The 13232-nt window shown below is 38.0% G+C and overlaps 1 pseudogene; it reads right to left on the bottom strand.

Moving 5' to 3' along the window:
- Window positions 1–660: 660 nt before the first annotated feature.
- Window positions 661–1474, bottom strand: LOC116101479 (annotated as a pseudogene).
- Between the last annotated feature and the right edge of the window lie 11758 nt (window positions 1475–13232).

The following is a 13232-nucleotide window of genomic DNA, read 5'->3' as shown; positions in this document are numbered from 1 at the left end:
CACAAACTTTTGACATTAAGCAATTATGAATATCAAAAGGACACTCACTTAAAAGGTACAAAAGTGAGAAAAACTCGAATTACAGAAAACAAAGTCAAATTTATTTAATTAAAAACTAGAATAAAAATTGGCAAATACACACACACACACACACACACACACACACACACACACCAAAAAAGCAAAAACAAAACCACAGCAGTACTATGTGTTAACTCACAAGAGGAAAGCTGTGTTCCATGACTGCGCAGATGGCTTACAGGTTAAAGGAAAACCAACCACACATGTGCATGCATGTGTGCATAGACACACACACCCAGGAAAAATTGGTGATAATACAATCAATGTACAACAAACACAAAGCTCAGAAATATTTTACAATGTTTCCTTTCTTAGTACAAAAGATACCCATATTTGGTATACACGCATACACGCACACCATATATATTTAAAGTGGTTTACTGTTGAATTATTTTTAAATATATTAGTGTTACTACATGCAACTGTTTCCTGTATTAACAACTTTTCTTTGTTATTTACCTTCATGTCTAGCTTCTACCTACCAGGAGAGTTTTAGGTTGGCAAGCAGATGGGTGCCTTATTCTCTGTGAAGTCAAATGCAAATTTTAAAACACTGGCCAGAAATATTTGATTGCCATTTCAACACATGGAAATAGTTACATTGATGCTTAAATTGCTGTTTTCTGCAAAAAGTTGTGCAATGTGTCAAACACTAGGCAGTCACTATTCATAACGGCTGTTGCAATTCCCTCGAGGAGTCGCTCCCCAAGTCAATCTCCGCCTATGACCATTTAGCTCAAGTTGATACGCAAAATTTTCAGCTTTATTGCATGTTCCTATCAGCTGTACAATTGCAAAGAACTGCTGATGGCCATCGTATTTTTCTTGTCTCTCCAAGACTAACATGAAATGAAAGCCAAAACGAGATTGCATCATCACCCAGTCAACAGCACCAGGAAGGTTAAAGTCTGTAGCAAGGAAATCTATCTTCTCCTTGTAGGGTGGTAATGGACTTGTGCTGATGCATCGGGTGGGCCATGACAGCATCCAAGGAGCCTTGCCACTTAGAGGAAGCACCAGGGCAGGGGCAGGAGTTACGGCCAGAATTCACAGGGCTCCTCGTGCTCTTCCTTTTCAGTGTGTCAGAGAGGCATATTTACAAGGCAAGAGTACTGAGTTGGCCACTTTCTCCATAGCCAAGTTGTGAATGGATCCTAACGGGTGCCGGCTGGTGGGACAACATGTTATTTTGGGGGCGACAATAGCTACAAACAAGATGGCCACTCTGACACTGAAGACTATGTGGCAACTCACTCTCAAAGATGAAAGGACACGCAAAAAGACTTGCTAAGTCGTTGTTGGATGCAGTTGTGCCAAATCAAAGGAGGTACCCTCTGGGATGGTGGACACTTTGAGGTGCCGTGGGTAATGCTGTAGCTGTCTGACAGCTCATCTCTGTGGGCAGGGAGCAGGCTGCAAACCCTGGCCCAGTCTAATATGGCCATTCGCCACCACCACGGGCAGCGCCTCCACCTCTCCAGGCGCCAAGACCTACGGGACCACCATATATGTTTTAATGAATGTTTCAAACACTGATATAATCATTACTATCATCTGTATAGTCACTACGTGATATTTCTAAATCCCAAATTTATTAATGCAATAGGCCACCCTTAAAATGTTCAGTCTTCTCTCTTCTATTGGATTAATTTGAACATCTTAGTACAGTAACATAGGAATCACCATCTATCTGTCCATATCAACTAAAAATATAGAAATGAAACATACCTCTTATGTTCTCAGCCACATTAAACTGCTTAGAATCCTCGACAGAGCATGTAATGCCAAGCCGTTGTGCTATGGCACAGGCCATTCCTAATAGTTCCATTGTCTTGCTTCTAACTTTGATATCTGATGTATAGTTCACTGAACAACTAAGCAACCAAAAAAAATTAAAAATCATCATCATCAAAAATAAAAGCAAAACTGAACAAACCCTTCCCTAAATCTTAAAGTTGCACTTAATCCTCACCCCACTACTGTACAATCCCTAGGTAACTGTTCGTCATACCATATTGCAGGCTCAGTATATACGTCTGCAATCATCATTTAGACATAGTTATGAAGGGTGCAAACTATTCTCATCTATGCCTTACCTAGCCCCTATGCACTTTTAATAAGTATTAGCAGAAGTGGATTCATGAATATTTAAATGAGCAAGAGAGACATTTCCCAAATGGATGGGTAGAATTCACAAAGACATAGATAGTCATGAACACAAGAGAAATATGGGGAAATGCAAGCTATTTAATGTGAAGCCATGAGGTAACTAGGGTTGAAGAGGTTAGGGGGTGAAGATTTCTCTATAATTGTACTGTAATATATGTAACATATATCATCTTATGTGAGTTTTTTTGTTTTTTTGTTTTGTTTTGTTTTGTTTTTCCCCGAAACAGGGTTTTTCTGTGTAGCCCTGGCTGTCCTGGAACTCACTCTGTAGACCAAGCTGGCCTTGAATTCATAAATCTGCCTGCCTCTGCCTCCCAAGTGCTGGGACTAAAGGTGTGTGCCACCACTGCCCAGCCTTATGTGAGTTTTAATACTGAGACATATTTCCTTAGGACAAGGATTTTCTTCAATTTACCTTGGACAAAGTTTATCTGCAAATCTCTCATGATTGAATTTAGGATTCAACATCTCCCCCCGCCCATTATTTCATTCACTTTTCACATGCTAACCTAGATGCCTACAGGAGGGAGGTATTGTCATTGCTGTGTTCTACAGGCATGTCCACATAGTGGATAAGAAAGCACGGTTATTCATTTGACCTCCACCTAAAGGTAAATGTGTTGAATTAGTTCTATTGAGGAAGCCAAACCAAATCCATGCTTGAATTATTCATATATACATTTTCCCTTTTTATTTTCACTTTACCACTTTTGTTCCTTTGTTTTGGAAAATCAGAGAGAATGTCTTAATGACACGACTGTAGGCATGACTGCTCTCTTCAGCAGATCTTTTGCTTTTGCTAATTCTAATAATTGACATTTTTATAGTCCAAAGCATAAATTCAGAGATAAGAGTACAAGAATTTTACCTCTTCTGTGGGTTTTCTTGGAAGGTCATTTTAAATATGATCCTCATATTTTCTCTCTTTTAAGCTTTCCTTGCAAAAAAAATCTTTTTGAGGTATGGAAGATCACATCTTTACTAGGTTATTGCCATTTTTTATTTTCACATTTAAAAGTGATGTTAGGAAAATGTAATATCCAGGAAAATTCTCATGAGTTTTCTCATCAACAGTGTAACCTATTTTCTGCAGAGTGACAGCTTTGTAACAAAGGCATTTGAAATAGGCATCCTTGATACAAAGTGCACATTACTTCCTCACTACTCTGGGCTGTGTCCTCCCACGTCAATAGAAATTCATGGGATCTGAAAATTAAATCTTGCAGGACTTTTTTTTTTCATTCTGACTTTATTGATAAGTTTATAATCCTTCTGCGCCAGTTTAGCAAGTTCAGGTGGAAAAGTATTAACATTGACATTTGGAAATGAATGTGTTAGGCAGGAGAGGAGAAGGCGATGAAAAGATTCCTCTTTAAATTTCATAGACTGTTCTAAGTACATCAGAGATGCTTTGCTGAAATGTCTCACTGTTGTTCTGGATGTTCGTTCTACATTTTTCAAATGCAAGGTACCTAGCATCTTCTTAGCGGGAAAGTTGGCAAGAGGTGTTTCAGAAAACCTAAGGTTGTCATTTATATATAGTGCCCAAAGTTCCACACCCAAGGGCCAAATTTTACAGCTTGATTAAATAAACAAATCCGTCAGGAGCTTCAATAGCATACTTAGAACTCTGTACTTTCTCCTTGACACAGTGTACAGAAGGAGTTTTCTGATCTGTCCTGTTGAGGTGGGGGTCTGATGCTTCCTCCCAGGCCCATGCTCCCAGAAATAAGACTCAGATGCAAAATATATTTACAAATACTTTAGCCATATAACTAGGCTATTCTCTGACTAGAGTCATAACTTAAGATAATCCATTTATTTTAATCTACATTCTGCTACGTGGCTGGTTCCTGTGCTCAGGTACCATGTGCCTGTCTCCTCTCATCTTCCTGGGGGTGGGGGAGTGGGGCGATGCTTGTCGGGTTCCATTCCAGAATTCTTTCTGCCTCTCAGATGTCCAGCCTTCTATTTCCTGCCTAAGGCATAGGCCATCAGATTTATTATTGACAGGTACCACCTCCATACAGACATAAGATATTCTCTCTTTACTTTCCCATTTGCTAAGCCCAAGCTGTACCATAGGCAGGTACTGTGATTCATTACTGCAAACAGTTTCAAGGAAGTGAGGTAATACATCGTTAGCATTCTCCTGAATATAACATGGGGAAACAGCAGCCAATATTATTTATAGATTTGATTGACTGAGTCAGCATTAGCAGTCTAAAATTACATTTCTACACGAAAATTCATTTTCCTATATGATAGTGCCTATTGTGTTCTCTGATTTGATTCATTTTATGTATGTTTTGTCTTTCCCAGTTCTCCAACATCATTTTTAATACCTTTCTTTGTCAGCATTTTCTGATTTTTTTTTGCCGTTTGTTACTGTTCTTTTCTTGTCACAAATGTGCTGTTTCTACACTGTGAGGGTTTGACAACATTACTGAGTGTTTTGTTTTATTTTAACCATTATGCATACAGTGTTTTTTCCTAGGAAAACCATGTCCCAGCTCTCCTCAGATCTAGTCTTCCATCTTCCTTGCTCTTTTAAAGGACTTGTCAGCATGCTTCATTATGCGCTCGGGTTTTCTCTTGATCTTTTCTACTGAGATTCAATATTTACCTCTGGTCTCACTTTTGCTTTTGAATCCTAATTTAAAATTTTTATTGATAGTTGTGAGAATTATCAAGTGTAAGTCACTGATCTCATGATTTACTGGTAGACCTCAACCACTCATATATATGAATATATATATATATATATATATATATATATATTCATTCATTCATTGGTCAGGCATTATTACCAGCAATAACAGACATGTTTGTTTCTAGGATCACAATTTCAAATCATCGTGTCAATTATAATCTCTTATATTTTGTATTAACTTTCCAAGTCCTACTTGTAACAACTTCCATCTAAGACTCCAATCCATTTACATTACCATTTTCCCATCATATCCTGACATATTCATATATTCTCCCATTTACCCACTTTAGATTGTATAGTTCATTATATTAGTAGGTTGTTTTACATTATTTCAACCCCCTTGTATCTCCTTTCATCCATATAATCTCACAAAATTCTAACACTGCTTAAACAAACTTTCTTCTTTCACTGTTGCTGTTTCCACTGAATATTGTAGACACTGTTTCCAAGGCCTGTCGAAGCTTCATAGTGTTTTAACTGGGTGAGAATTAAACCTATAATGGGAAATTTTCAGTAAGCATTCGGATATTCTTGGGAATATCTAGATACTATTCCACATTCCCTGTAGTAAACCCAATTCCTCATTTTAGAATATAACATTTAGCACAGGTTAACAAAGCTGATTAGTAGGCTAGGGCTTTGTGGATGACCACAGAAGATGACTTAATAAAAATAAGGCAGGTGCACAGCATGCATCTTCACATAGATTGGTATCCAGCATCAATATAAAGACAAAACCCAAGCAGATACATTCATTCATACACATTTAACAATTTAATACTTTGGCAAGGAGGAGCTGAAATAAAATTCAGTTGCCTAACAATTGAAGATTGTTATCTTTATTCACAAGTTTATGGTCTAATACTTATCCTACCTTTTCAGTTACTGTTTATTTTTATTTAATAAAATTTACCATATGTACAAGATTATACAATGTAGTCTTGAACAGTGAAAGGCTCCTTCTATCAAAATGGAACACAAAGAATTAATTTTTATTTCACCTTCTCCTGATTTGGTGGTATGGTTTATTCTCCAAAATACTATTACCTTAAGCATTCAGATAACTTCAGAGCTCTTGCCATAAGCTAAGCCAGTGACTTCACTGGATATAATAATAATTATTTATAACAATGGATAATTATTCTTGGATAAGAAAAATATCAATTCTACTGTCTGAGGCTGGGCCTTAACATCCTTGACAAATGTGGTGGAATTATATCTTCTCCATTTATTCCACTCTCAAACGCATCCGTTTTTCTTTAATTTTATAATTTATTTTCTCATTTTGTAAATTGAAAATGTATTCTTCTTTCATACAATATATCCAAATGATGTTTTCCTATTCCTCCAATCCTCCTATCTCCTGCCAATCCCCCATCTCTCTCAGATCTGTTGTCCTCCTGTTTCCTATTCATAAAAGAGCAGGCCTCCAAGATATGGTAGCCAAACTGGACAAAACAAAGTACAGTAAGCTAAGGAAAAAGCCTTCATATCAAGGCTGGACAAGGCAACCCAATAGGATAAAAAGTGTCTCAAGAGCAGGCAAAATAGTCAGAAATACTCCTGTTTCCACTTGGAACTGTTAGAAGTCCCACATCATCAGAAATACTCCTGTTTCTACATGGAACAGTTAGAAGTCCCACATAATCAACCAACTAACTACAGCCGTACCATACACACAGACGACCTGGTGCAGACCCATGTGGGCCCTGTGCTTGCTCTTCTGCCTCTGTGAGCCCATATGAGCCCTATTTAATTGATTCCATAGGCTATGTTCTCCCAGTGTCCTTCATCACCTTTGACTCTGACAATCTTTCTTCCCCAACTTCCATAGTGTTCCCTGATTTTCAAAATGAAGGACCTAGTGGAAACTTTCAATTTAGATTCACCCTCTCTGCAGAATGTCTGGTTTTGAATCTTGACACCATCTCCCGTGTCATGGCAGAGGAAGCGTCTCTGAAGAAGAATGTACACGACACAAATCTGAAAGTATAGAAGTGCATAATTATGAATTATTTCACTGGGCTTTTGGGAGAGGCAGTCGTGTGTGCTTCTACCTAAGGTCTCTGGGATGAACACTAGATATCAACAACAACAGAAATCTTACAAATTAGTGGAAACTGAACAACTCAATGAAAAATGAGTCAAGGCAGGAAGAAAGAAATTAAAGTCCTTCTATAATTCAATGAAATGAATACACAACATACGCAAACTTTTGAAACCCATACAAGCAGTGATAAGAGAAAAGTTCATGATGCTAACTACCTATATGAAAAACAACTTAACAACACAACTGAAAGCACCATATTCTAGATTATCTGTTCTAGAGTCTAGAACAAAAAGATGGAAGCATGCCTAATAAGATTAGATGGAAAGAACTTGATAAATTGAGTGAACTCAATAAAAGAAATAAAGATAACAACACAGAGAATCAATGGACAAAATGTTGTTTCTTTTAGAAAATTAACAAGATAGAAAAACCTCTCTCTATCCAAGCTTTAAAACACACAGAGGGACTATCTAAATTAATATAATTAAAAGCTAAAGGGGGAGCTGGGCGGTGGTGGCACTCACCTTTAATCCCAGTACTTGGGAGGCAGAGGCAGGCAGATTTCTGAGTTCGAGGCCAGCCTGGTCTACAGAGTGAGTTCCAGGACAGCCAGGGCTACTCAGAGAAACCCTGTCTCAAAAAGCCAAAGGGGAAAAGAAAGCTAAAGTGGGGCATGACATCAAACACAAAGGAAATCTAGAGAATCTTAAAGACATACTTTAAAATCTGAACTCCACCAAATTGGAAAATATAAAAGAAATGGATACTTTTCTTGATAGGTATCAATTACCAAAGGGATATGGTAAAATGATTTACTGAAAGTTGTTTCATTTAGTAATAACCCCTGGTGCAGGAAAATACTGTCAAACATTAGCCTTCCTGACATTCAACTGGGTTTCAGGATATCTCTAGGCTGGGAAGGGTAAGGGGTGGGTACTACGGGCTCCACTCCGAGGCTACCATTCTGGGGAACTGATTTCTGACCTGTGTGATTCCAGTGGAGATGTTTATTTAGAGGCTCGCACTTTATACATATTCATGTTAAAGACATGTGGCTAGAAAATAAACAGCAAATAGTTTAATTTGAATTTTTTAAATGTATTTTGAAGATCTTAATGTACAGTTTGTAGACACATTAATAAATGAGATAACTTATATATCAATATAAGAAACTAATCTCAGTAGATAGCTGCCAATCCATACTCTCTTTCTTCTTTTGTACCATATAATTTACTTCTTATTGGTAGTCATCAGAAAACTCACCAAGGAGAGCCAGGGATGCTGGGATATAGACTATGTAGTGCTAAGAAGCACAAGATGAAAGTAGAGTGGTGGGCAGTCCTGATCAGACACTGAAAAGGAAGCTTGTACGGATGGTGACAGCCTCTGGTTACACCTTTCCATTACATGGTAGCTTAGCAATTCCTAGTGGTGGTAGTGTATATAAAATTCTAGCACCATCTTCTTACAGTCACCCCTAGATCTGTAACTGAGCACCTGCAATATGGCAATAGCAATCCTTTATTCTCAAAATTTTATCATGCCACAGGCAGGTGCTTTGCCCTGAGTCTGGAAGCTAAGTTTTTATGTATGAGTCTGCTTTCTTCAATCCCTGTTCTTCTCCTCTCTCCTTTGTCCCTTCAACACGTATGCTTCTTTAAAGTCACTCTGCAGCTGAGCAGATAAAACTATATTTCTCTGAGCTGAAAATAGTCTCCCTTCAATTGATACAAGCTGTGTGTTGTAGTGAACGGATGACACGCATGAGTGAATGATCTGCTCTATCCTGAAGTAGCAGCGGCCCCAGAGCTTCACTACAAGGAGCTAGCACTTGTTGCACACATGGTGATAGGAGCTCTCCTTTGTTTAGCTTGTTCTGTTTCCTGTAGTGTTGCCTGCAGTAAATGCCTCCCCAAAGCCAGGTTGCACCTGCTAACTGCCTCCTACTCCGCAACCCCACAGATTTCAATTACCGCACACCTTTTACCAGTTCCCCCCAATCCGGCTTGTGTGACAGAATTAGGGAAGGACATTGCTCCTTATTCCAAACTTTCTTTGGAAGACAAATACATGCATGTCATCTCAGGCACACTTGATCTTTTCCATTGCTGTGATTCTTCTCTGGATTAAAGGAAATAAAACTAGAAAATAGCTACTTCTCTTAAGTGTCTTTGATTTCAAGAATGTGAAAATCCGTAAGTTCGTTAATTGCAAGGCAGCAGAGGAAGACGGAACATGAAGTTGCATTGATTTTTAGCTCTTCCTGGTCACCTCGAAGCACGGGGTGCATGGATAGGTCCCATCCCTGCCAGAAGGCCTAACTAGGAAGATTCTCATCCAAGGACGGCCCCCGTCATATGAAGCCTGCGGTGCAGCTTTCCTCATGAAGGCGAAAATGGACAGTCATCTGTCTTAGAACGGATAGAAGCACGATAAGGAATATGCTCAGCTTTCCCTAGGCTCAAGGGTTAGCCATGCGTTTAACACGCCACACACTTGTAGAGCTCTTGTCTGCTCTTGTCAGGTCTTCAACTTTTGTCACTTTTGTGGCAATGCACTTCCCGGCATGCTCATGCCCACATGGTTCTGGACAGTTCTCTAAAGAAACATGTGGGCATGAGCACGCCGGGAAGTTCCAAGTGGATGCAGGCGAGATATTATTCTTCACATGAAAGACTCTCCAGCTGCGGGATTATGCACCCAGTATCCAGCAGCAGGTAGATTTCTCACACAATACTTTCCTATGGGTAGGCTGGCAGGCATTAACATCAGGGAAGAAATCTCAGTTTTAATGTTGGTTTACTTTTTCTGAAAAATCAGAATGCATCATTGGAAACAGAGGGATTTCTTCATGAAATAACTGCCCTTTCTTTTCTTTTTTAAATTTTAGTTTTGAGATTTTAATATAACTATAACATTTCTCCTTTCTTTTTCCTTCCCCAAGCCCTCTCATATATCCCTCCTTACTCTCTTTCAGATTCATGACTTCTTTGTTTTTCAATAGTTGTTATAATATATTCCAAATATGTATATATATACATTTCATATATATCCCTAAATATAACCCATACAATTTATACAGCTTGTACAATATTATGTGACAAATTAGTCTCTTTTAAAATGAGAGTTCTTGCAATCCAATATCAAATTTATTTCCCAAGTCAGCTGAAAATGATAAGTAGTCAAAAATAAATTCCATTTTGTAAAATATTTATTCAAGTATTAATAAGCAACCCAAGAAAAATCTACCAGAGAACTTCTACAGCTGATAAACAGATTCAGCAAAGTGGCTGGATATAAAATTAACTAAAATAAATCAGTAGCCTTCCTTTAAACAAACGATAAATGGACAGAGAAAGAAAATAAGGAAACCACACCATTCACAATATTCACAAATAATAAAAAATATCTTGGGGTGCCTCTAACCAAACAAGTGAAAGACCTGTATTACAAGAACTTTAAGTCCCTGAAGAAAAAATTTGAAGACATCAGGTGGTGAAAAGTTTTCCCTTGCTCATGAATCAATAGGATTAACATAGTAAAAATGGCACACACTGGTATGAAGACTGGAAAATGTGACTCAATAGGAGAAAAAGGGTCCAAAGAAAGGTAAAAGGATCAGAGACACCTCTGCTACCACTTTTAGAAGTCCCACAAAAATAACAAGCTAAGAACCATAACATATATGCAGAGGACCTAGCACAGACCCACACAGGCTCTATGATTGCCTCTTTAGGTTTTGTGAGCACCTATAAGCCCCGCTTAGTTGATTCTTAGTATGATCACAGCTTAGTTAGCTGGGATCTCCTGGTGTTCTGGTTCTCCTCTGGCTTCTACACTTCTTCCTTCTTCTCTTCCTTGGGTTTCCTGAAGCTCAACGGGGAAGGACATAATGGAAGTACCCAATCTGGGTGTTCTCTCTGTCTCTCTCTCTCTGTCTGTCTCTTCCTCTTCTTTGTCACACTCTCTCTCACTCTCTCTTGCTCTCTCTCCCCCCATGTCCAGGATTTGTCTCTTGTTTAGCTCCTGTTTGATCACCCATTCATGTGAAGAACCTGCCATCACACACTCTTAGACTGCACTGACTTTGGCCTGAAATTTATGATATTTAATTTTAATGAGAAAAGAGAATAAAAAAATATATAAATAAATGCAAAAGAGACCTATGTATCTGAAAATATCATTATATGATTCCTTCTTAAATGGCATTGAAATTTTTTAAAGCCTCTTAATAGTGACAAAATAATATAAAGTCTAAAGAGGGACTATAGAGCTAATTAAGAACACTTTATGCTGAATTGGAAAGAATACACAAGAATGAACTTATACTTTAAATTCATGCTATTTAAAACATATATTTATTTGTATTTTACATGTATGAGAGTTTTATCTACATATATGTTTGTGTACCACATACCTAGTATATTGTCAGAGGCAAAAGAGGGCATCAGATTCCTTGAACCTAGTATTATAGATGTTTGTGAGCTGCCATGTGTATGCTGGGTCCTCTGTAAGAGCAGTAAATGATCTTAACTATTGAGTCATAGCTCTACTCTCTAAAACTACTATAGAAAACTATATTTTCTACCTTCCACTTTGTAACAGCTTCTTCAATGATTTATAGTCTATTATTCATATCACAGACTTACAATGACTAATTGTATTTTTAGTACTTCTTAACAAGTCAGCATGAATTAGGACAGACAACAAATTATTCTATATTTGTGTTTGTGAAAAAGATGGACACAACCGTTCTTACAAGTGTCATGATAGCAATTTATACTGGGTAAATTACTGAAGGAATTAAAGACTACTTTCAGAATTTTGTGTAGAATTTTATTTTAGTGTGATAGCACTGCCAATGTTACCACTTTGGGAAAGTGCTACCTTAATTACCCACAGGACACAATTTTAATAATATAGCTTTTCTTAGAATTGCTCTATGCCATCTTCCTTTTTACATTTGGGACCCTGGTTATGAACAAGTCTAGACTGATTTTAATGACGTGAATGTTGTATTGAAATGCAGCGCTTCCTCTTCTTTGTCTCAGGGACTGGTCTGGCTTTCACTCATTGTCTGCATTGAAATTAAGGCTATTCACATCGGCATTTGTTAGCTGTCACTTGGTCTACATTAACTATACTTAAGACAATATTTTTATACGTATGAGAGATGTAGGAAAAAAAGGCAAAGACAGTGTAGTTTGTACAATAAATATGGTTGTTCACTTAAAATGCCTGTTGAAGACAGGGAACCAGAAGGATGCCATTGAGGGTGGATTTTAAGTGGAAAGAGATAGAACTCAGCGATATGAAATGGGAAGAGGAATAATGAGACAAGTAAGAGAAGGAGGGGAGAAAGAGGAATAAAGGAAAAGATAGTTAAGACATACATACAGATGCATGTATATGTATATATATGTACATGTATACATAAATACACACACACACACACATATACATATTAACATATTTGAGTTTAAAATAGACTTGTCTTACATAGACAAGAATGCTTTTCCTGGAAGCCAAACTTAAAGCCACCAAGCACAAAATACGTCCTTGTGAGTTGAGAGTTGGGAAGATCCACAGACCCATAAATATATCAGGCCTGGCACTGTTCTTGGTTACCAAGGAGAACTTGATAGTAAGATCCAGTTGCTGGAAAATATGAGCATTTTTGGCTTAGGAGTTAAAGAAATTCAGCTGGTGCTGTTCCTGAAGCTTCTGCTCTGCTAGCTAGCTCACTGTACTGGAAGTATTATCCAGGCTTACACGGAGGAAATGCTTTAATAGTATCTCCCAGCTGTGTGTGAATCCTGTGAATACAATAATGATCCACCAGGCCATGGTCCTGGATGACATGGTGGCATGATACCTATAGCAGTAACCAACTGCTTTATGATTAGATTCAAGGCTGGCTCCAGAGGAGAGAACATATGCCTGGTACTATAGATCTGGCCAAGAAAACATAGATGGGTACCTTCTAGATCCTAGGGGCAAACCCAATATCATTATTTTGTTGAATTTCCTTAGTACCAAACTTTCTTCCAAATACATATCTCTACCTTTCATTATTCTTCAGAGAAGCTTCTTTGTACAGTGGACAGTGGTTAATCCAGAGCCTCACACTGTCAAAGTACAGAGAACAAGTGTCCATGGGGTTCTAAACCGTAGATGAGACATATATAGCATATCCTGTTCACTCCAGCCTCAAGAACT

This window comes from Mastomys coucha, unplaced genomic scaffold (genome assembly GCF_008632895.1).
Source record: "Mastomys coucha isolate ucsf_1 unplaced genomic scaffold, UCSF_Mcou_1 pScaffold21, whole genome shotgun sequence".
NCBI classification, from domain to species: domain Eukaryota; kingdom Metazoa; phylum Chordata; class Mammalia; order Rodentia; family Muridae; genus Mastomys; species Mastomys coucha.
This window is presented reverse-complemented; position numbering and strand designations above follow the sequence as displayed.